We start from the raw sequence: 23,968 nt of genomic DNA on the forward strand, positions 1-23,968 counted from the left end.
AAAACCCGGTATTATCGAGCTGCTTGCGTTCATGTTTTTGGAGCCGATGATACAGCGAAGAGAGGATGTGTAACCAGATGGCCGTCAGCCTCACAGGACTCCTCGCCCTTTAACCTGTCAACAGTTGCTGCAGGAGTGTTTACACAATCTGTACACATACACTTTGTCTCCCCCGACAGCACCCACACACAGTGACTTCTGCGAAGGACATGAGCAAGAAGTGTCTGAATCAGAAAGCGGAGTGGGCAGCTCTTTAGATCCAAGCTGTCTTCATGAACCATTCGTACATAAAGCTACGAAAAGTAATACACTGTAGTCTGTGTATTTATTGCTGCATGCACCACAGTAACTGCTGCTGTATAAGAGCCTGAAGAGCCCCATGTAGGGAGGAGGTCGGGGTGGATGGGTGGGTCATTAAACTAAAGGCTTTCAAGCCGGGGAGCAGAGTTCATGTGCCGGGGGAAATGCAAGACTTTCACCTAGGAAACACGTGTTATGTCCCGGGAGTACCACCTAAAGGTGCCGTAGGTAGGATTGTGAAGATCCAGGACTTAGCCCAAAAAGACCTTAGATCGTTAACAACTTCTCAGTCCCTCCCCCGCCCCCTTTCCGCTAAAGCCCAAAACGGTCTACTATGCCTCTACCCCCACAAGGGAGAATGAATGCGTGTGCATGAGCAGTGATTGACACACAGTTAGACAGTTTTTGTACGATATCGTACGAACCCGTTCATGAGAATGCCTTGTTAGAACAGGTACCGATGAGGATTGAGCAGCATTGAATTCTATCAGAAGCTGCACTCGTTTCATTCTTGCAAGTTTTATTGTCATAACTAAAACATCATGTACTATACTGACCATTTTTGTGAAATATTTTTTTAATGCACGCTGTTCAGTTTGACAATTTTTGGATGTATTTTTCCTACTATTCCAGTCAGATACTGCTTTCTATTCATTTCTGTGCTGCATGAAAATCAATTAGCAGACGGACACTTGAGACTTGTTTGAAGTGTATAATCTATTGCATTGAACATCAAGTTACATTTTATTGTCCTGGCAATGCAGCTGAATTGCATTATCTCATATCAATAGGGTAAGAATTACAAAAAAAAACAATGCAGACTTGATGACACTGATAGAAAATTCAACGTCAGACCAATAGCAAACTGGAATGTCAAAAACAAAACAAACCAACAACATTCAAATATCTAAAAGACAACAACATTGTTGTCACCAAAGGGCTAGCTGCAATGTAAAGTGTGATTTGTAGTAAATTCTTTCAAGGGGTTCCTCTGTTTGGTTCTCGATGAAAGGATTCAGCGAATGTTGCGTTGGAGATGATATCACGGCAGTTTTTTCACGCCGGCACTATGGCGATTAGTAGAACACAATGCATAGCACACCCTGGTGCATGCTGGGAGGCTTCCCGCACCACACCTGCTGGGATGCTAAAATATAAAGTGGCTAATAGTACTGCTATGGAGTAAACAGATGGCTTGTGAGTATTTATAAAGGTGTAGATGTTCAGAGTCATCAATGCTGCATGTTAAATATTGCTTTTTGCACATATTTAAATGTTCTCTGGTAGGGCTGGGCAACATATTGATAGATAGCGATATATGAGGCTAGATAAAATTACATTTTGGATATCGTAATATGACAAGTGTTGTCTTTTCCTGGTTTTAAAGGCTGCATTACAGTAAAGTGATGTCATTTTCTGAACCTACCAGACTGTATAGGCTGTTATATTATTTGCTTAGACTTTACCCACTTAGTCATTGTATCCACATTATTGGTGATTATTTATCAAAACTCTCATTGTGTTAATATTTTGTGAAAGCACCAATAGTCAACCCTACATCGATGTAATGGGTGAAAAATATCGTGATATTTGATTTTTATCCATATCGCCCAGCTCTATTCCCTAGTTTGGAGATAAATACTCTGAATTACTCTGAGCTAATCAAAGCAAATGTTGTTGTTTTTTTACATAGTATCTGCCCCCCCCCTCCCCCACATGCTCTTGAAAACATCACAAACTCAACATCATTTCTGCACCTACGCGCAGAGATGTGTTCATTAGTGTCGAGCTCTGCGACTCTCCGTCTTCCACTGCTGACAATCTCTCAGATCTCCCTGCTTTGGTTATTATTCCTGTTCGAAGAAGATCAAATGCGTGGTACGCATACAAATCAAGACATGATGTGACACATTGTGAAGCAGGCATCTATAATGCATACACCGTCATCGAGTTGTGGGTGTGCGAGTCCTAACGCCACTTATTTTAGTCTGCCGCTCTCGTAGCTCGTCCTGTCGGATAAGGCGCGTCTCACTGCGGCGACGCTGGCAGACAGACAAGAGCAGGGAAAAGATATATAAACAAGGAAGTGATGAGATGACCGGCTGTTCTCAGGTTCTTGTCATCATGCATTGCATATTCCAGTGTTCAACACACACATGATATGTCAGCTTCAAAAATTCCGTTTGTTCACATACCAGCTGTCGTAAGGTGTGATCACATGGTGCTTCTTTCTGAATAATAGTGTAAATGTTTCCTTTGTTTATTGGTTGTGGTTGGTTGTTGGTGGAGCATGGAAGTGTCTTTGCTAGTTTAAGATCGACGCAGTTGTCAATTTCTCGTCCGGCGCCCACGTTGTTTAAATAGCAAATGCACCTGCGCCCATCTGTGCGCCCCATGGGCGTGTTGGTCTTTCAGGGAGGTGTGTTCAGGTGCAGTCATGCCGTATTGCTATCTTAAGGGCAGCGTAAAGTGATCGCGCCATTGACCAACAAAAACCTGGTCTGTGTTTTGCTAATGCAGAATTCGAACAAACCGTTGAAAGCATCCAAACTCTGTCATCATTAATGAAATTCTGTTGAAACAGTAGAAACAAACGTGCCCCAGAATAGATTTCCCATTCAACAAGAAAAAAGGATCTCCAAACTCCATAATACAAAGTTATACTTTGCACGCCGGTGTGCAGAAGTTAATATATTGAGATTCTAAGTCAATATTTTTTTAAGTTATTTATATATATATATATTGAGATACTGAGCAAATATTTTGAGATATTAAGTCAATATATTGAGCTGAGGTTTTACAATAACTGATGGAAAAACAAGCAGTGGAGTAGTAACGCTACGAGGCAGAGAGCCAGCCGTTAAATGAGTCAGATTAACTTAAGCTAACTAACACCGGCTGGCTCGCCGTGCTTTCATGCTGCATCGCTTACAGAGAATGAGCTGAACAGCGGGCTGGGTCTAACGTTAGCGGCCCGCTGACCTGCTGCAGCTGGGTCCACTGCCGCAGATTGTGGGGAAAAAAAATTATTTGTTTCAAATCGGTAACATAGTGGCACATAACGTGAAGTAACATGGCATTTTATTTTGTTTGAGTTTTAACTTCTCCAGTGGGGCAAGTCAATTTCTCTTCCACTTGCCCTGCAAAAAATCCACTTGTCCCGGACAAGCGGACAAGCCTTAATGTCGAGCCCTGAGCGTATCGCCGTGTGTAATCTGTCGGTAGCAAATTTCCCACCAATTGGTCCCAAAACGTCCCAGTGAGATGGTATATGCCGTAAACATGTTCTTTGTAAATCTTTACAATCATTCACCGAAAGAACCAAGCAGGCCTGCCTTGTTGCACGATCCAAATTCAGTAGCACGCTAGCTCGAAGGTTGTTGTTTCCCGAAACGAACAGAGTTTGAAATGGGCAACGCTCGGGAGAGGGAATATTGAGCTTCCATTCCTCAGGTGGTCAGAAACATCTAACTACAAATAAACGTGGCTCTGCATCTACTGAAAGTGTAAATAAGCAACTGCTTGCTAACACGTTCGCCATATCTACTAAAAAAGTGGTGATTTGTCAATGTTGTGTTTACAGCTCGTTTCTGCTGGCCCCAAGTGGTCAAGAAATTAGTTAAAGTGATGGTTCGGAGTAATTCACCCTAGCTGAATAGCTTAGCGCAGGGGCTAACGGACCCACGTTTGTATCTCATAAGTTACCCCACTAATAATGCCCGAAATGATACCAAACGTCTACAAGTAGTACAAATAGGTTATGCTCTCATAAAACGATGGATTGGAAAGTTTGTAAGTACAACAGAAGTTTATGAACACTTTCCTGCTCTCTTCAGCTCTCTGTTGTTGCTGCTGCTGCTACCTGGAGTTAGACGAGTGCTTAGGGCCGTCTACAAATTACTACACCGAAAAGAGATACAACAAAAATATTTATTAATTCAATGATTAAATAAGGTAATGTCTCCAAACTTACCTCAATTATTACCTGTCTCCTGCTAGTTATAATACAGCACTTACTTTAAAAAAAAGTTAAATTAATAAATATTTTTGTTGCATCTCTTTTCGGTGTTGTAATTTGTGCGCGGTACGCACTCGTCTTCTAACAGCAACAACAACAACGAAGCAGAAGCAAGCAGGCAAGTGTTATTTACATAAACTTCTGGTGTACTTACAAACTTTCCAATCCATCGTTTTATGAGTGCATAACCTATATGTACTAGTGTAGACGTTTGGTATCAATTCCATTATTAGTGGGGTAATTATTCCGAGATACAACGCGTGGCAATCCTACTCAGCTTGACTATGCTACTACGCTTAACTTCGCCCAATGTTAGACCCAGGTGAAAAAAGCTTCTGGGGGGGGTGTTTGGCTCGAGGTCATGGTGCAAAGGACCCTAGGGTGAATTACTCCGAACCATCACTTTAATGCAGGTTTTAGATTTATGAACTTTTGCTGTATAACTAAATATGAGCATCATTTCAGAGTATTTTGCATTTTGATGTGCGTTGATTCATCTGAACTAAACCAGGCAGGTGTGAAAACGCCTTTAGTGTTCCATTTTTTTTATTTTTTTTTGCATCCCTCTTGTTTTTATGCATGCCAGTGCCCTAGATGACAGTGTGTACTGCTCTAGACCCCGAACAATTTATCGTCTTTTTTTTTCCCTCTTTGACTTAAGCTATGATTATTTACATTATTGTATGCTTATTTTATTATATATATTACATATGTTATTATATTATTAATATTAATATGTTATCAGTGTATTTTCCTTGCATAGTTTAAGTTTTATACCCTCTGAATGTTATAATGGGTGTGGGGTGGGGATTATCAAAGCTGTGTTATGAAAAATTCAGAGATAAACTTAGTTCAACTTTCTGACTGACAGTCAGAGGTCAAAATAACCCTTAAACGGAGCCTGTTGCGTGATCATTTTGTAGATTGACTTTATGCCCACACAGTATTCTCTCAAACAGCATTTCATTCGGAGGAGGACCAGGCATGGATTACAAACGTCTCTGTGCGGCTTTCTGGTGCAACTTTTTAGTTATTCTGGTTTTAAGTTATTCTGACCTGCACAAATGTAGAAACCACAGGGTGTAAATAAACTGAGAGAAGTCCGATTAAGATAGACAAAGATGGCATAACTTAAAACACAAGTGAAGATATATGCTGTTAGGACATTTCTCTGAGGACAACCTCCCAGCACCATTTTATAGGCGTTCAATTGTGACATGGTTAGAAACGGTGAAAACTGTCGATTTGTGATGATTTAATTCCATTTTATCAGATATCTGAGGACCATTAGAGTAAACAGACTGTATTCTGCTAGCTAGCGCAGTGTTTCCCCCTTTCTACTCTTACAGTGGTGAAGAAATCACAGTCCGATGTGGACAGCTTAGTAACTGCACTGAAACACATACAGAGATGCAGTCTGGCTGCCCCAACCATATACCTCTGAGTTTTATCTTTATGGTTCTCTTCATTTCTTGCTGAACTTCACAATTATAGATTTACAAACATAAGACCGTGAATATTTTCAATAGGTTTTCATTCATTCTCTGTCATTATGTTGAAATTCTCCTGGGAGGACAAAGTATGGTTTCACAGCAACACTTGAGATGGGATTTTTATGCTCAATAAACCACCAAATCAGTTTGAATGAGCTAAGATGAGATCAACATTGTTGAGCAAGCAAAAAGAAAGCACAGCAACAGTTTCATAGACCAGGAAACTAGAATACTATATGCATTCTGAACATCTATGGTATACAAAACGAAGCATTGAAAAACAACAATAAAAGGTGATAGATACTTTACTATATACCTAAAGAATAGTTACTACAAAGCGCACTTAATACACAATATATCACAAATAGGCAAGAGCTTGTTCGCTGTCCTACCAGTGTGTGTTCTCTTCTCTCTGGTTCCCTACATGTTAGCTCAGGCTGTTGTCATGAACCTTTCGTACATATACAGTAGCTACGAAAAGTAATTCACTGTAATTCATATGTATTCCACTTATTTATTTGCTGTATGCAGCACCTTGAGTGCTGCTGTATAAGACCGCTCTGGTCCATGTAGCGAGGAGGGATTCATAAAAAACAGGGCATTCAAGTGAGGGAGCTGAGTTCGTGTCCCGGGGAAACTTTCACCCAGAAAACGTGTGTTCATGTCTCGGGAGTACTACTTAAGGGGGACCGGTGTTTTTAAAAAACCACAATCTTTTTTCTTATCTTAACTATTTATTTTGGTGCCTAAACTTAACTAATAATAATAATAATAATAATATTTTTTAGCGGCTAAACTCAACTGCAACGGCTGCTTAAACGACCGGGGCCTCACGGTGCTCTGTAGCCGGCTCACAGCAACCTTTTCTCGGCTAAATTTAACTGTAAAGACCGTTAAATTTGATTGTCATGTGACTGCGTAATTTCGTAGGATATCATTCGTAGGAATTGTTGTGCATAAGTTTTCATACGATATTATACAAACCCGTTCATGACAATGCGTTGGCTAGCTTCATGCATGAGCTGAGGGAAGAGGGAACAAATATGTCTGTAATCCCTAACTTAAAATTTGTCTTTTTTTTTTTAGCGAGCTATCTAAAGTTAGCAACTGAAGAAAACCCATTTTTGCTGCCTGTACTCTCGGTACAGTAGGCAATCTGAATCCATCACAGAAATGGCAGTCTCTGCCACTAACAATAAAAACCACTACGCATATAAATAGATGATGTGACAATGAATGTAACAACGAATGCATTGAATGATTTTCATATTCATCTGCTGGAGGAGGAAACTTTCTCTGGGCTCAACCTTAAACGGCTTTTTGAACTCGTGGACGTACAAACGTATGAGTCTAATTTTGGGACATCACAACAAGTTTGGGAACCAGTCATGGTTCAACATGCAGTTAACACACGTGGGAACTTTTAGATTAAAGATATTTGCATATTCACAGATTCTGCATTTTTCAATAGAATGAATGAATAAATGAAATTTTTTTATTGTTGTGTCATGCATACAATAAAATATGCCCCGTCCATTACCTAGGACAAAGGACCGGATGCCAAAGTAACCACATGCCCTAAACAAATGAACCTTCTAGAAACAAAAGCTTTAGAAACAAAAGTTGCCAACTTAAAAATATTAAAAGTAGAAGTTGTTTTTTAAAAAAAGAAGTAATTTACAGATTTTTTTTTTTTGGTGGAACAACCATATCAGACATAAATTATTATTCACAATCACAACATTTTAATAGGCTTTCAAACATTTAAACACAAGCAGATAAGCACTCACCCAAGCATCTGTTAGATAGTGTGAAAAAAGGATATAGCTTTCTCTTTACTCAGCAGGACACACACACACACACACACACACACACACACACACACACACACACACACACACACACACACACACACACACACACACACACACACACACACACACACACACCCACACTTACACCAGTAGGTGGCACTGTTGTGTCATGGGAAGAACGTGGGGGTCCTTGCACCTTGCCATTGTTCACTTAGTGTTCTACTCATTTGAGTTTGTAATTTAGACCAAAACAAAAAGCACAGCCGCTCCTCCATTCATTGCTCTACTTTACACATCAAAGTCAAATGAGTTGAATGCTGGGAAGGTCATGGAAAAGGCTCTTTGTCCTATCATCTGTGTGTTAGCTGTGCCACAGTCTCAGCCAGGGAAAACACATTAAAAGGGGAATCTATCCAAAAAGAGAGGAGCTTCTTTTTCTTCAATCAACTTGGACAGTGTAAACAGGCGCTAAAAAAGCAAAGAGCCAAAGCTTTAATATATCTCTTTGGAGGAAAAAAAAACCATGGGCTTCTATCACAGATAAACACCTTATTTATGTTTTGCAATAACAGTGAGATAGGGTTGTTTATTTACACAAATCTTGGGTTAAGCTCCAAGATCATAGTGGAAATAGCTTAAAATTCCCTTTTAGGGTGTATCTCTAATTAAGAGGCACCCCCAGGAGAAGGGACTAAAATGTTTCTTCACACAGGCTTTGCTATTATAATCTGCCATGAAGACAGTGAAATATTAAAGGGTAACTTTGAGGTTGTTTTTCAACCTGGACCCTATTTTCCTATGGTTTTGTGTCGAAGTGACTGATGGGAACAACAATTTTTGAAATTGGTCCCGTATTATGCAAGGTCACTGCAGTCGGCAACAGTGAAACAAGCTCCGATGTAAGTTATTGGGCAATTGCGCACCTTCAATTTACATCTACAAGAAGTGCTGTTTTTGCCACTGACATGCTCGGATTATTATTCTAACTGTCTGACACCATTATGGAAAGGATCCCTACAGACAGAGACCTTTTTGTGATAGAGTAAGATCCTTTTTGAAAACATAAAAACACCCTCAGAATAGCCACTAGGGTGGCAGTAGTTCAGTCCGTAGGGAGTTGGGTTGGGAACTGGAGGGTTGCCAGTTCAGGTCCCATATGGACAAAAGTGCAGCATACAGTACAGGCCAAAAGTTTGGACACACCTTCTCATTCAATGTGTTTCTTTATTTTCATGACTATTTACATTGTAGATTCTCACTGAAGGCATCACAACTATGAATGAACACATATGGAATTATGTACTTAACAAAAAAGTGTGAAATAACTGAAAACACGTCTTATATTTTAGATTCTTCAAAGTAGCCACCCTTTGCTTTTTTTGATAACTCTGCAAACCCTTGGTGTTCTCTCAATGAGCTTCATGAGGTAGTCACCTGAAATGGTTTTCACTTCACAGGTGTGCTTTGTCAGGGTTAATTAGTGGGATTTTGTCCCTTATTAATAAAAAAGCAAAGGGTGGCTACTTTGAAAAATCTAAAATATAAGACATGTTTTCAGTTATTTCACACTTTTTTGTTAAGTACATAATTCCATATGTGTTCATTCATAGTTTTGATGCCTTCAGTGAGAATCTACAATGTAAATAGTCATGAAAATAAAAAGGAAACGCATTGAATGAGAAAGTGTGTCCAAACTTTTGGCTTGTACTGTATATCCTTGCTAAAAAGCATTGTTTATTTAAATGGAGTCCGGTTGGACTGGCGATGCCAATTTCAGAGAGTAACATGACCTTACTCTTTAACAAAATAGTTTATCTCTGTAAAGATCCTTTCTATTAGATCCTTTCTTCCCGAGGCTACGTTGCAGCGGCACTGTGGCTCCACCTGACGCTTAGCGCCGCCCATGACGATTGTGAACGGTTTGAAGAAATGTCAATAAACCAGAGCACGTTTTTTTTTTCCCATCCCGGAATGCTGTGTGGACTAGCCAGACCCTCCTCCCCAGCGCTGTGGAGGAAGGTGGTGAGACAAAGCGAGACAACACAAATGTCAATGATAAACTCCACTGAGTACTATACCCACAGACATACTGAATGTCTGGTTATAACCTTGTTAAATGTGCATCAAAGCCAACACGGAAGAAGAGGCAGGAACTAGGTTGACAGAAGGAGGCTGCTCCCGCATCAAAGACAAACAATAAGGAAACTGATAATGTTTATTAATTATGTCTGCCGTGCCCCAGAGCGTAGAAATGTAAAGCGAGAAATCGTACACCTTTCATGTTGAAGCCTCTGTGGCAAAAAGGGGATAAACTCACAAGAAAGTGAACAAAAAAAAAAATGTTTGCATGCACATTTCGTTGTGATGTTTTATTACAGTAACTCATGCTGACAGTCCAAAGCGTATCACTCACTAACTGCGCTGACCTGTGCCTCTGTGCACCACGCACAAACACGCACTCTACTGTTCCTGTGTGTGAAGCCATCCTGAGCGGCGATGGCTGCCGTCTCGATGCGTTTGAACGTGTTGTTCGACGCCGTGACCCTAAAATCTGAGAGCGTCTTCGCTGTCGACGAAAAGGATTAGACGTAGCACGTTTCAACAGAGAGCCCGCTGTGTTGAGGGATTGACTGCCTCTGTGTCTCAGTTGTACTGTATCAAACCAGGTCAGTGGTAAGACAGCCGCTGCGTTTCATTATTATTCCCCTGTCATATCCCATCAACCCTACACAATCATACCGCTCTCCCTGGGTTCTTGATAGGTGTTGATACGTGTGTTGACTGTTTTCTTTTACACCTGCAGCTCTAAGGTGTGCGGCTGATCCATCACATCTAATGCTTGGTGAAATTGCTTAAGGTCTGTTTGAGACCTAAGCACACACGCACACACACATACACACATACAAACACATACACACACACACACACACACACACACACACACACTACCACCCATGACCTGAGGGAATCGGTAAAGATTTATAGGATCATAGTCAGGATAAACAGGAGTACATTTTCAGGATAATTCCCTGACATCCGGATCTCCCTCGCCTTCCGCTTTCTGTGTCTTGCCGTCGGCTTTGGGAATCAACAACAAACTTTGAGCTAGCAAGCTACACACTGAAAAAGGAAATTTGGATTGTGAAACAAGGCATGCCTGCTTGGATCTTTCGGGAAATGCTTGTAAAGATTTACAAAGAATATCCATTAATACCTGACAATGGACACCTCGTCGGGCATTAACCCTTACGTATAGGAGAATGATGATGAGCTATGCGGTTTGAGCGTGTTAGTTTAAGCGGATATTACTTCTTCTACTGGAGCTAAAAACACTTTTGGCTCAATACTCTGCTCTAAACCAAAATGTAGCAATGTAAATGTAGCCTAGGAATGGCAACACAAAGAGAGCAGAAGGTGAGGGACATCCAGCGGAACATCTGAACATCTTGCAATTGAACTCGTTGATCCAGACTAAGTTTAAAGCTTAAGTGCGTAACTTTTTTTATATTAATGAACGTCCGTTACATTCAAATGCTAATTAAGACTATCAGCTCCACACAACTCTCTGTATTTCTCAGTATGGCTATGTTCAGAAGACTGTGTCGTCCGGCGACTTTTGCATGCAGAAAATCGAGCGGCGATAATTACCTCTTCTGAAGAGTCCATCATGTTTTTATAATCCTCCGTGTCCTCCTTGGTTACAAGTGTTGGTGCGCGTAAACAGAAGGCTTGTATCATGTGGATGTGCCGACAGTTTTGTTGTCATTACTTAGAATTCCTCATGGGGGCGACGGAAACTACGCACTGTAGCTTTAAAGAAATGCAAACAACCCAGAGTGTTTTTTTTCCTATGTTGGTATGTATGTGTGGACTAGCCAGACCTTATTCCACAGCGCTGTGGAGATAGGTCTGGCAATGCGAGACTGACAGAATCTAGAAGATTGACACTGACACATAAGCAGCCCATATAAACCTTTCCTCCTGGGAGCGGCGTCGATGTGACTGTTAAGCACAGACTTTCCTGTTGAATTATTTGGTAAGAGCACACTTTAAAGAACATCATCAAGTAGTAATGGAAACAGCAGCACATTAGGAGCATTGAACACTGATTAAAATCCTGTTAAAACACACACAAAACAGCAGGACTCAACAGTGGCGAAAGATCAGAGTGTTGAAGAGTGGGAACAAATCAGGAGCTAACTTCTAATTAACAAGTCAACAAGCACTTCCTCTAATTCGAGATCTATAAAGTAAATAATGATAACGTTACTTGAGCAAAGAAACAGGGTAAATGAGCCGGTTTCTAATGATTAGTTCCTAGATATCTTTGAATTTGCACACTGGCCATTTTCATATTTGTGTCTGATTAACTTTGATTTTGGAGTTAACAGCAGCACACATTTCATGCATTATCTTCGCTTGTTATGCAAATATTAGTAGATAAAAGTGATGGTATTTCCATACTACATATTATTTCTGCACCATTAGTAAGTCTATCTTTCCATGATTAATACATCTAACACAAGCAAAAAGCCTTTAATCATCAATTCAGAGCATGTTTACATTAACATTCATTCATATCCATATGCCATCTTAGCTAACACATAGATGCTAGCCAATTTACTGTGAAGTGATATGTGTTGTGGTATTGGATTATCCTCTAATTTATGATAGTTTAAAATCAATAATGGCAAGTTATGTGCCTTTTACTTACAAATGTTTATGTTAGAATCTTCATCATTCACAGATGCTGTATGCATAGCTACTACTATCACATATGGATGTGAATATTAATGTGCTCCTAATATGGTGATTTTCGTTTTTTTTTATAAATCAGTTGTCTCTGTTGTGAATTAATTACCAAACTTTTTGCTCCAACTTGAACTATAAATTAATGAATTAATAGTGCAATTTGGAGCAAAAAGGTTTGGAAGGATGATGGTTGAGGGAACATAAAAATGGTAATTAATGGTAAGGTAATCACAAAGCAATGAAGCTCTCCTAGCAACGACACAGTGTGAAGCACCATTTTACCAGAGGATACCTGAAAATAGTATCTTCTATGTATGTATGTATGTAACAAGTCATGATTAATAATTGCTTCTGTGTCATTTCACACCAGAATTAGAGTTAATGCAGCAATTGCAAGCAAGGTGTAAATATGCAGACAGACTAATGAGATCTACTGTATGTTAATGAACCAGTGTCATCAGAGACAGTGTATAGCAGCCTGTTTTTACTATATACTTATTGTGATGATTTCCTGATCATGCTTTATATGACTTATAGATCATAGTTACTTATTACTTATCATGATCTAGTTATATATATATCAATATATACAGTGGTTCTCAATTAACTCCTTAGGATTAACTTAGTAGTTATATCCTGATTGTATTGTTTTGTATTTTAGGTGTTATTAATGGGATCTTATTTATAATGCTTTACAGTGACGGTTATTGGGAACCACTTGTTATAGAAGTTATTTTATTAAATTGTTAAAATGTCAATATCACACTAAGTAATTTGTTTAAAGGAGTAGTTAGACATTTTGGTCCACGTGAGAACGAAATGAAAAGATTGATACCACTCATGTCTGTCTGTTGCCGGTTAGCTTAGCATAAAGCCTGGAAACAGCTAACCTGGTTCTGTCTAAAGGTAACAAAATCTTCCTACCCCCACCTGTAATGCTCACCAATTAAATTAACATGTTATATCTTGTTTGTTTAATCTGTACAAAACCAAAGTGTAGCCCATATTATGCTTATTTTCAGGTTCATAATTGTATTTTGAGGTTTTACCAGAATAGGTTTAGATAGTTTAATTTTCCAAAAACACCATATATTTTTTGCACATTGCTGCAGCTCCTCTTTTCACCCTGAGTGTTGAGCTCTCTGTTTTAGCTACAGAGTGAGACATCACACTTCTGTTTCATCTTTGTTGGGAGTCGCACATGCGCAGTAGCTAGGTACTGGGCTACTAGCTAGAAGCTAACACTGCTAGTGGTTAGCTACCTCGTTGTCAATGGCAAAACACTGCTACAACACACACGAGTTCACCCTAATCTACAAAAGAAATTGTATAGAACTACTTACATGTCCCTGTTCTGCTGGTATTCCACGCAATGTTGGAAGTGCGCCCTCGTTTAGAAGAAGTCTCCCGGCTAATCCTGCCTTGTACTGACCGAAGTTGGAGAAACAGCTAGCTGATGTGGTATTAGCTAAAGTGGTTAGCACACACCAAATGTTTCGGCTGATGACGTAGACGGCCCTGCCAATTTTGACCAGCTCACCTGGAGACTGAAGGCAGGATACATTCAGAAACCTGTATGTCACTCAAAACAACATGGGTGTTTTTTTTTTCCCCAAGTCTGTATACGTGTGGAAGCACCAGAGACAAAAAAATAACCAAGTGCCCATATAATATGGGCACTTTAAAGGACAGCCAGTGAACAATCCAACAAGTCATTTGCGCCCATCTAAGAAATAATCTGCGACTTTAGCAGCGCCATTGAAACCATACACACAACATTGGCTTAGACGCATCATCCTTCTCAGCTCCGCCCTTTAGTCCAAATATGGTCCCTTCTGGCTCCAAATACCAAGATGGCGACGGCCAAAATGCAAACTCCTGGCTTCAAAACGGCAGTTCACAAACCAATGTGTGACGTCACCGATGCTACGTCCGTTATTTTTACAGTCTATGGTCATGAGGCAGTATTACTAAATGCCACTAAATTCTGGATCCATGGGCTGGACTCCATAGCACAAAAAGCCCTCCAACCTTTGTCTCTCATTTCACATTAATAGACTAAAGAAGCTTATTTCACTTGATGTCATATAATTAGGTACATGTTTACTTTCGCCTTCAATCCATTGGGCTAGAATGCTGTCAATCGGACAATTCCATTGGATCAATGATTTCTATTGGATCAGAGCACTGTCACTGGGCTGCCTGTTCTGCCAGTATTCCCAGCCCTTGTCACATGACCAATTAATGTTTCCATGACGACTGTCCAAAATTCGGAAACCATGGAACTATCACTGGAATTGCTGTTTTTTAAAGTGGCAGACTGAGTTTACAGAAAATGTGTATTGTATGCGTATGTCTATTTTTTTTTTTTATTAATAATGAATATGTTTATTTATTTAATTGTGCTGTTCTGTCCTATCCAATATATATCCAATAAAATGTCCCCCCGTGCCCTACCTGACCGATTATTGGTCCCCCCTTGTGTCACCCTACTTAAATAAATCCTAGAATCGCCCCTGTTACCTTCAGTTTTGCATGCTGCCTCTTTGTCTCACCTCAGCTTCACTCTGTGCTTTAGTGATAAACCCAAGGCATCGGCACATCTGCTCAGAAATCTATCTATCTAAGGTGGAGCAGGTCACATCCCTATTTTTCTCCTGTCAACAGTCTGCCCTCTAGTGGCTGCTATATGGCGCCTACAGATAAATAAATGATGAAAGACTTACTTCGCTCTGCACCTGTAGTAAACTGTTACATTTCAAGTGCATTGTTGTGTCCGGAGGCACACTGACGCAATATGAACCGGGATGCAGAGCTGTGAAAGACTGCAGTTGCTGATCTGAACCTTATACACTCTGAATGTAAGCAAGGGCAGCTTTTGAACCAGCAGTGTATTCACAACACAGTGAAAACAAAAGCTCAGGTGTGCTCTGAGATTCAGCCAAACAGGGTAGTGTCATCACTGTCAAACCGCTTCAGGGCAAAACTTCATCACCTCTGCGCCTTAACCTCTCACCTCAGTGCCTTCACCTATTATTTACAGAGTTTCCACATGACATCTGAATCTGAGAGCTGCTGCCGGGAACATAGCGGCAGCTGAGCCCAGCTCCTATAAGTGAGCGAGGCGGGGGCATGATGATTAGACAAAACCCATCTTGTTCACTGTGGCTTAGAGTAGACTATAATCAAAGATGAATGTTTGTTTTTGATTGCTCGCTACTGTCGAAAACTCTAAGATGTAGCTTAGTTTTTGACATCGAGGGGGGAGGGGGGACAGAGTGACATAGAGAGAGAGAGAGAGAGAGAGAGAGAGAGGCCGAGAGAATCAATGCATCATCTATTATGTCCAGTGCCTAATGAAAAGGCTCTGCTTCAGATGGAATGAAGTGCTGCCAAAAGGAAGTCTTCAGAGGCCTTCTCTGTCCTTTAGCTTGATGTCATGATCAGTTTAATACTGCGGCTGCTTTTCCTCCGCTATCGATCCGCTGCTTACTGTAATGGCTTTTGTTGCACAAGCATCATTCAAACTGCACTTCATTGCTGTTGTTCCTCTTCTCTTTGATTCTTTCTGACACCACTTATCCATTTAGGTAATAAATTGCTATCTATCTATCTATCTATCTATCTATCTATCTATCTATCTATCGCCAACTATTTTGATAATCAATAAATCGGTTTGAGTAATTTTTTATTAATAGACTGATTTTAGCTTCTTAAAGCTATAGTGTGTGGTTTCTGTCACCCCCATGAGGAATTCTAAGTAATGACAACAACACTGTCCGCACCCACATGATACGAGCCTTACGTGACCGCGCACCGCCCCCACGCCCTCTTAACGCAGTTGCTAGTAACCAAGGAGGACACGGGGCATTAAAAAAACACGATGGGCTCTTCAGAAGAGGTAATTACCTTCACTCAAGTTTCTGCGTGCGACGCCGGACGCCGGACGCCGGACGCCGGACGCCGGACGGGACCCGGACGCCACAATCTTCTGAACATCGCCATACTGAGAAATCCAGAGAGAGTTGTGTGGAGCTGATAAGCTCCACACAACTCTCTCTGGATTTCTCAGTATGGCCTTAATTAGCTTTGTAGAAACTCATTTGGCAATGGCTTGAATGTAACGCACATTTATAAATATCAAAAACCTTCGCACTAAAGCTTTAAATATGAATATTTTCTAGTTTCTTGAAAAAAAAATCTTTATGTTGTGGACAAAACAAGACATTTGAGGACGTCATATTGGGCTTTGGAAACCACTGAACCACTTTTTTACACAATTTTCGGACACAAAATATCTATCTATCTATCTATCTATCTATCTATCTATCTATCTATCTATCTATCTATCTATCTGTCTATCTCTTGTGACTTAGACTTATAAGTCAGTATATAAATACATATGTCTGTTACCTGCAGCATGAGCCCATACATCTGTGTGATTTAGGCTGTGGTGGCTTCACTGGGTCTCAGATGTTGTCTCAGTGGGACAAGCCCTGCATCCTCATTAAAGTGCTCTCCGCGGATTATGTGTCGTCTGCCACTGTGAACCGTGGCCCTGAGATATAGAACATCTCATTACCGAGCCATCATATAACCCTCATGTTTATAAATGTTAATGTCTGTGATTTATATTTAAATGTCATCTGCATGTCGCGGTTGAAAGGTGTGTTAATGAGAAGAGGGGCGGTGAGGAGGCAGGGGGTGGAGAGGTTGACGGACAGACAGAAAGACACACACACACACACACACACACACACACACACACACACACACACACACACACACACACACACACACACACATTGAGATGTCAGATGAGAGGAACATTGTGAGGGAATGAAAAATGAATTTCCCATCGTGACTTTTATCCCTCCACCTTTTTGTTCTTCACTTTATGCTTGGCAATTTGTCATGAAAGCTGCTTGTCCCATGTGGCATATCTGCAATCAATTAATTATGGATATCTCTCCTTTAGCCACACTCAAAACTGACACTTTCTTTTGAGCCAGTTTGTGCCAGCTGCTGACGATTCCCTTGTTATGGTGATTAATAATTTGATGTACAGAACAGCGCGTGCATGTGTGTATGTGTGTGTGTGTATCTAACTTCAGATGGCATCTCACAGATACACTGACGAATATCTGTATCTGTGGAGGAGATATAAAAACAACCGAGGGAGAGTCCCTCCCTCTGTTCCTCTCCTCAGGAGGTGACACACTTCTACATCAGAGCTGTAGCTTATTAGTGTGGCAGTGTGAGACCGGTGGTACGGTTCAAACGCTCTTGCTCACTTTCAATTACGCTTTTGGAGATAGATTAATATTTATATCTGGGAGAAATGTGATCATCAAAGCAAACAAAGCATCGCACTCAGCCTCCTCTCCGTCTGCAGCTTTAGATGAGAGTTAGAGCTCCTGATTTGAGCCTAATGATTGAATTTCATCGTTGCACATATAAATGCAATTCTTATCCACTTACACAAGATAGATCTGATATTTTCGCATCGCTCCGCGTGAACAAGAACCTGGTTTTAATGATGAGGTCTTTGATAGCTTCCATGACGAAGCGAAGGTTGCTGAAAGTTTGGATCAGATGGACCCGATAGCCAGGAAACACAGCGGAAACCAATCTAGGGCTAAGGCTAGTTTCCTGAAGCAAAACAGGTAATGTGTTCCAGATCCCTGGCAATAGATGACAGTTTCAACACTTTCAACAAAGGTATGACCTTCTGCTTGTTTTTTTTTGGATTTCCTCCAAATCCAGCTTGACCGACAGGAATTGCATTCCTGATTTTGGCTTGGAATCACACAGCTCTAATTGATCTCCATCGCTCCCCTTTGCAACATCTCGCTGTTTGTATCACCCCTCCAAAATTCAAATTTGGGCAACAGAGCAGAGGCTGGGTTGAGCTGAGGTGAGATGAGGAAGCAGCAACCACCACAGCAGGGATGCGTGTTAATTGAGGCACAGCCCAAAAATAATGCTCTCTTTAAAGCTGTACTTATCAAAGTTTTTATATCAATAATGGATCAAATGACTGTTAATTGATAATTATCACCCAGCTTTCCTCTCAGCTCTCTTTCAGCTCATTGTTTTAGTTTTTACAGCCTACAATTTTACTCTTTTGGTTCATTCTCACCTCTCTCATCAGACAGCAGACAAAGAAGCTCTGATAAATTCCACTGTACTGTATACTAGCTTCTCAGCACTAAACAGCAGACAGCCAGAGCTAGCAGCTAGCTAGTGAACACAGTGAAGCGTTTCGCAGCTAAACACAGTGAAGCGTTTCGCAGCTAAACACATTAGAGCATTTCGCAGCTAAACACAGTGGAGCGTTTTGCAGCTAAACACAGTGAAGCGTTTCGCAGCTAAATACAGTGGAGCATTTCGCAGCTAAACACAGTGAAGTGTTTCGCAGCTAAACACAGTGAATCGTTTCGCAGCTAAACACAGTGGAGCGTTTCGCAGCTAAACACAGTGGAGCGTTTCGCATGAGCTATACTGCAGCCAGCCACCTGGGGGCGATCAAGATGTTTTGGCTTCACTTATATAGTCTATGTATATATAGTAGTATATAGTCATCGACCCCTGGCGCAGTGCAGATTGGCAGCAATTAGCTAGGCAGTGGGAGCACTATTGCCGTTGTTAGCTTGCAGCTAGCAGTGCTAGATGCCGCCATTACAGCTCGGTCAGCCGTATGGAGGCAATCCCAGCCCAGACTAAAATGTTTTGAGTACAGCCCTTTAAAGTGACATTAATGGATTTTCTGGCCACTTAGGGGAAGAGGACCTCCACTTAAAGATGAAAAAGCAACATCGGCATTCTATCAATTTATAAAGTTTTTGTATGTTTTAGCAAATAATTAACTATTTACATCTAAAAGACAGAGCAACATTGGCATTCATTTTGAGTTATGTTTCTGGCCATCTAACAAATGTAAGTCCAATAATCTTTCTTTTTTTAGCTCTGTTTTGGTCTACACCAACCGTTGAGGAGAATATCTGTCACGTAACCTTCTATGTTCACAAGCTAGTTGCTAACTTCTTACGTCTGTCTTTTGTTTGGCAGGTAGTACACACTGGGTTTATCAGAGCTTTTGTTTTTACTAAAAACATCTGCTTGCTACAACTGGACATAAGGTAACTGAGAATTGGGTTTGTGGGCCTGAAAACTAAAACTATAAAAAAGAAAGTTAATAAGATCTGTCGAACTGCTTTGGGTTTGGTGATATTTCTCTGTGAACCTTGTCTTAGTCATTTGATCCATTGTTAATATAAAAAATATTGCTCAGTGTAGCTTCAAGTTACTTTCACATTTTGCTTCAACACAGCCATGGTGCTTGCCACTTGGATGAACCTTCGCAGTCCTTCACTCAAAGTTATTTTACAGTGATTTTCTCTTCTCATTCTGGCATTGAGATCCAAAAATCCCCTACAGTGACTCCATCCCTATATACAGTACAGGCCAAAAGTTTGGATACACCTTCTCATTCAATGCATTTTCTTTATTTTCATGACTATTTTCACTGTAGATTCTCACTGAAGGCATCAAAACTATGAATGAACACATATGGAATTATGTACTTAACAAAAAAGTGTGAAATAACTGAAAACATGTCTTATATTTTAGATTCCTCAAAGTACCCACCCTTTGCTTTTTTGATAGCGCTGCAAACCCTCGGTGTTCTCTCAATGAGCTTCATGAGGTAGTCACCTGAAATGGTTTTCACTTCACAGGTGTGCCTTGTCAGGGTTAATTAGTGGAATTTTTTTCCCTTATTAATGGGGTTGGGACCATCAGTTGTGTTGTGCAGAAGTCAGGTTGATACACAGCCTATACACAGCCTATCAGACAACTGTTAGAATTCATATTATGGCAAGACCCAATCAGCTAAGTAAAGAGAAATGAGTGGCCATCATTAATTTAACAAATGAAGGTCAGTCAGTCCAGAAAATTGTGAAAACTTTGAATGTGTCCCCAAGTGCAGTCGCAAAAACCATCAAGCGCTACAACGAAACTGGCTCACATGAGGACCGCCCCAGGAAAGGAAGACCAAGAGTCACCTCTGCTGCTGAGGATAAGTTCATCCGAGTCACCAGCCTCAGAAATCACAAGTTAACAGCAGCTCAGATTAGAGACCAGATGAATGTCACACAGAGTTCTAGCAGAAGACACATCTCTAGAACAACTGTTAAGAGGAGACTGCGCGAATCAGGCCTTCATGGTCAAGTAGCTGCTAGGAAACCACTGCTAAGGAGAGGCAACAAGCAGAAGAGATTTGTTTGGGCCAAGAAACACAAGGAATGGACATTAGACCAGTGGAAATCTGTGCTTTGGTCTGATGAGTCCAAATTTGAGATCTTTGGTTCCAACCGAAGATCTGCGACGCAGAAAAGGTGAACGGATGAATTCTACATGCCTGGTTCCCACCGTGAAGCATGGAGGAGGAGGTGTGACGGTGTGGGGGTGCTTTGCTGGTGACACTGTTGTCAAAATTGAAGGCATACTGAACCAGCATGGCTACCACAGCATCCTGCAGCGACATGCCATCCCATCCAGTTTGCGTTTAGTTGGACCATCATTTATTTTTCAACAGGACAATGACCCCAAACACACCTCCAGGCTGTGTAAGGGCTATTTGACCAAGAAGGAGAGTGATGGAGTGCCACGCCAGATGACCTGGCCTCCACAGTCACTGGAACTGAACCCAATCGAGATGGTTTGGGGTGAGCTGGACCGCAGAGTGAAGGCAAAAGGGCCAGCAAGTGCTAAGCATCTCTGGGAACTCCTTCAAGACTGTTGGAAAGCCATTTCAGGTGACTACCTCTTGAAGCTCATCAATAGAATACCAAGAGTGTGCAAAGCAGTAATCAGAGCAAAGGGTGGCTACTTTGAAGAAACTAGAATATAAGACATGTTTTCAGTTATTTCCCACTTTTTTGTTAAGTACATAATTCCACATGTGTTCATTCATAGTTTTTATGCCTTCATTGAGAATCTACAATGTAAATAGTAGTCATGAAAATAAAGGAAATGCATTGAATGAGAAGGTGTGTCCAAACTTTTGGCCTGTACTGTATATCCCTATATAGTCAGTTTTCGAACTGCTTATCAAGTTTAGATGGAAACGACTCGAGACAGGAACACCTAGAGTTTAACCTTTTTACCTGCAAGAAAATGCAAGTAATCGCTAAAGGTCGTCAAACAATATGTTTTCTCAAGTGGTGTGTGTGTGTGTGTGTGTGTGTACAGATCAGCTTGGCAGGGGCACAAAATCCACTGCAGACTGGTTGATGATAATGATAATGATAATGATAATGCGATGTTGGGATTTTTCAAATAGCTATTAGTAGTCTATTAGTAATTATGTATGTGAGATAGAGAGAGAGAGAGAGAGAGAGAGAGAGAGACAGAAAAACCTTTCTTTACACATCTTACTTTCACACATTTTCATCTGACTTTCATTAAGAATCAAGTAAGTATTCCAGAAAGACCCCAGTGATGAGCTGACTGCTTTTGGTAATGAGAGTATGAGAGGGCATGTGTGTTTGCGAGTGACACTGTGTGTGTTTGCTGCTGCATGTTGAACCTCAGAAGTGTGTTTCTGGTTATTCCCGAGATGATTTGGCCTTTTGTTTATCTGCCCGGACGAAGCGGCTCTGCGTGTAGCTGTTGTCTCGGCTCGGCAAGGTGTCTGTGTTGGTGTCTTGGTGTGTTCCAGCGATAAAGCGGCCCTGCCTGGTGGTCTTGTTGTGCAGTGTTTGGGCGAGCAGCTGAACGACCAGAGGGTGAATGGGCTGTAAAGTCCTTGTGTGAGCACAGACAACCACCTACAGTCCCCAGAGCGGCTCCTTACACTACGTGATTGCCACCGACATTATTGTGTTCCCTTTGATGCAAAACCTTTGTCACCCGACAGAAGTTTGCAACTTCACTCCTTTTTTAGGAATGCCTTGATTCAAACAGGGACGCAGATTTAGTTGGAACACACATGCTTGTCTTTTGTCGAACTGGATTATTTTGTCGAAGCTGAATTTTTTCTTTCTTTTCGTGAAGTGGTAAATCATGAATTAAAGATGAGGCTGGAGTTTTGCTATCGCAGTGCAGTGCTGGCGCTGAATAACAAAAAGCTGGATCATTTCAAATTTCTGCAAATGCCATTCACATCACATCCCGCTGCATTTTACAAACGCACAACTTGGCCTGTGTTTATACTGTTGAGTACCCAACACCCTTACAGTTCCTCAGCCAGTATAAATAGAACAATGGTGGCCAATCTATACCATGAAAAGCAAACCTTCCACCCGGTCGCTGGTGTCCCTGATGTTGCCATGGCAACCATGACCAGCGGCACACCGAACTGCAATGTAGAAGGAGAGGGAAACAGACCAAAACCAGCCAACAAACAATTCACCATCAGCTGGCTAATTAACGTCAAAAAAACGATGAGCAAGGCGATCATAAAAGGGACCTTCTCTCCCAACACATTTTCACTCTCAAGGCGTCAAAAAGCAACGCTTGATCAGGTGCCTTTGGTGTTTGTTTTTTGATGCAAAAAGTATCCTTTAGCTTGGGTGCCTGGTTAGCTCACCTGGTAGAGCGGGTGCCCATATATAGAGGTTTACTCCTCGACGCAGTGGCCGCGGGTTTGACTCTGATCTGCAGCCCTTTGCTGCATGTCATTCCCCCTCTCTCTCCCCTTTCAAGTCTGAGCTGTCCTATACAAATAAAAATGCCAAAAATATATATATAAAAAAAAGAAGTATCCTTTAGCTTCAATATTTAGACGCTTAGTTGGGTCTTTCATACTACTCGCGACCGTTGTCGCTCTTAATACTACGTCATCTTACAGTTCTCAGTGGAGCTGCTGCTATGCCCGGTGCGTCCCATACAGACGCTAAAGGGTGATTTTTGCGTTGATGTCTGACGCTGAGAGTCATTGACAAGAGGGATTGAGAGTGGGTTGATTCTTCCCCCACATCCTCGGATGTTATTGCGTAGCTGAAAAGCACAACCAGAGAGTCATTCTCTACATAACTCGTCATCAGAGGGTGCGTGTGGGAGAATATTTCATGGGTAATTGAGCTGGTGTGATGCTGGGCAGTGTCATCGTCAGGGGAGAGATAGGCGAAGGGCTCCGGAGGAGAACAATCAGAGGGGCTTAACAAGCTCTCACTGGCTTCTCACGTCAGTGTGATTAAACCAAGCTGGTGGAACAGGCAGCCCGTCTGAACCTTTCAGGGACAGACAAGAGCAGGACACTTTCACAGGGCAGCACGTTTCTAAATATTAAGGCATGCTCATTTTCAGAATTTCATAAAATCCGTCAGCGGGGTATGAGGCTGCACAAACAATAATATGAATTGTGTGTATCGTGTTCAAATTGCAGTTGTCTTGTTTATTGCCATCACCCAGAATTGTCCTCCACCGGCTCAAAAATACAAGTTTAGCTAATACATAAATCTGGCGGATTCCACATGGTGCTCAGGAGCTTGACTTAAGTCCTAGATACACTAGAAAGTCACACAGCAAAATTCATTGCACGTCTTCATGAAACGTGGTTTTACAGGCTTGGTGACAAGTGTTAA

Source organism: Perca fluviatilis, chromosome 18 (assembly GCF_010015445.1).
Source record: "Perca fluviatilis chromosome 18, GENO_Pfluv_1.0, whole genome shotgun sequence".
Classification (NCBI taxonomy): Eukaryota; Metazoa; Chordata; class Actinopteri; order Perciformes; family Percidae; genus Perca; species Perca fluviatilis.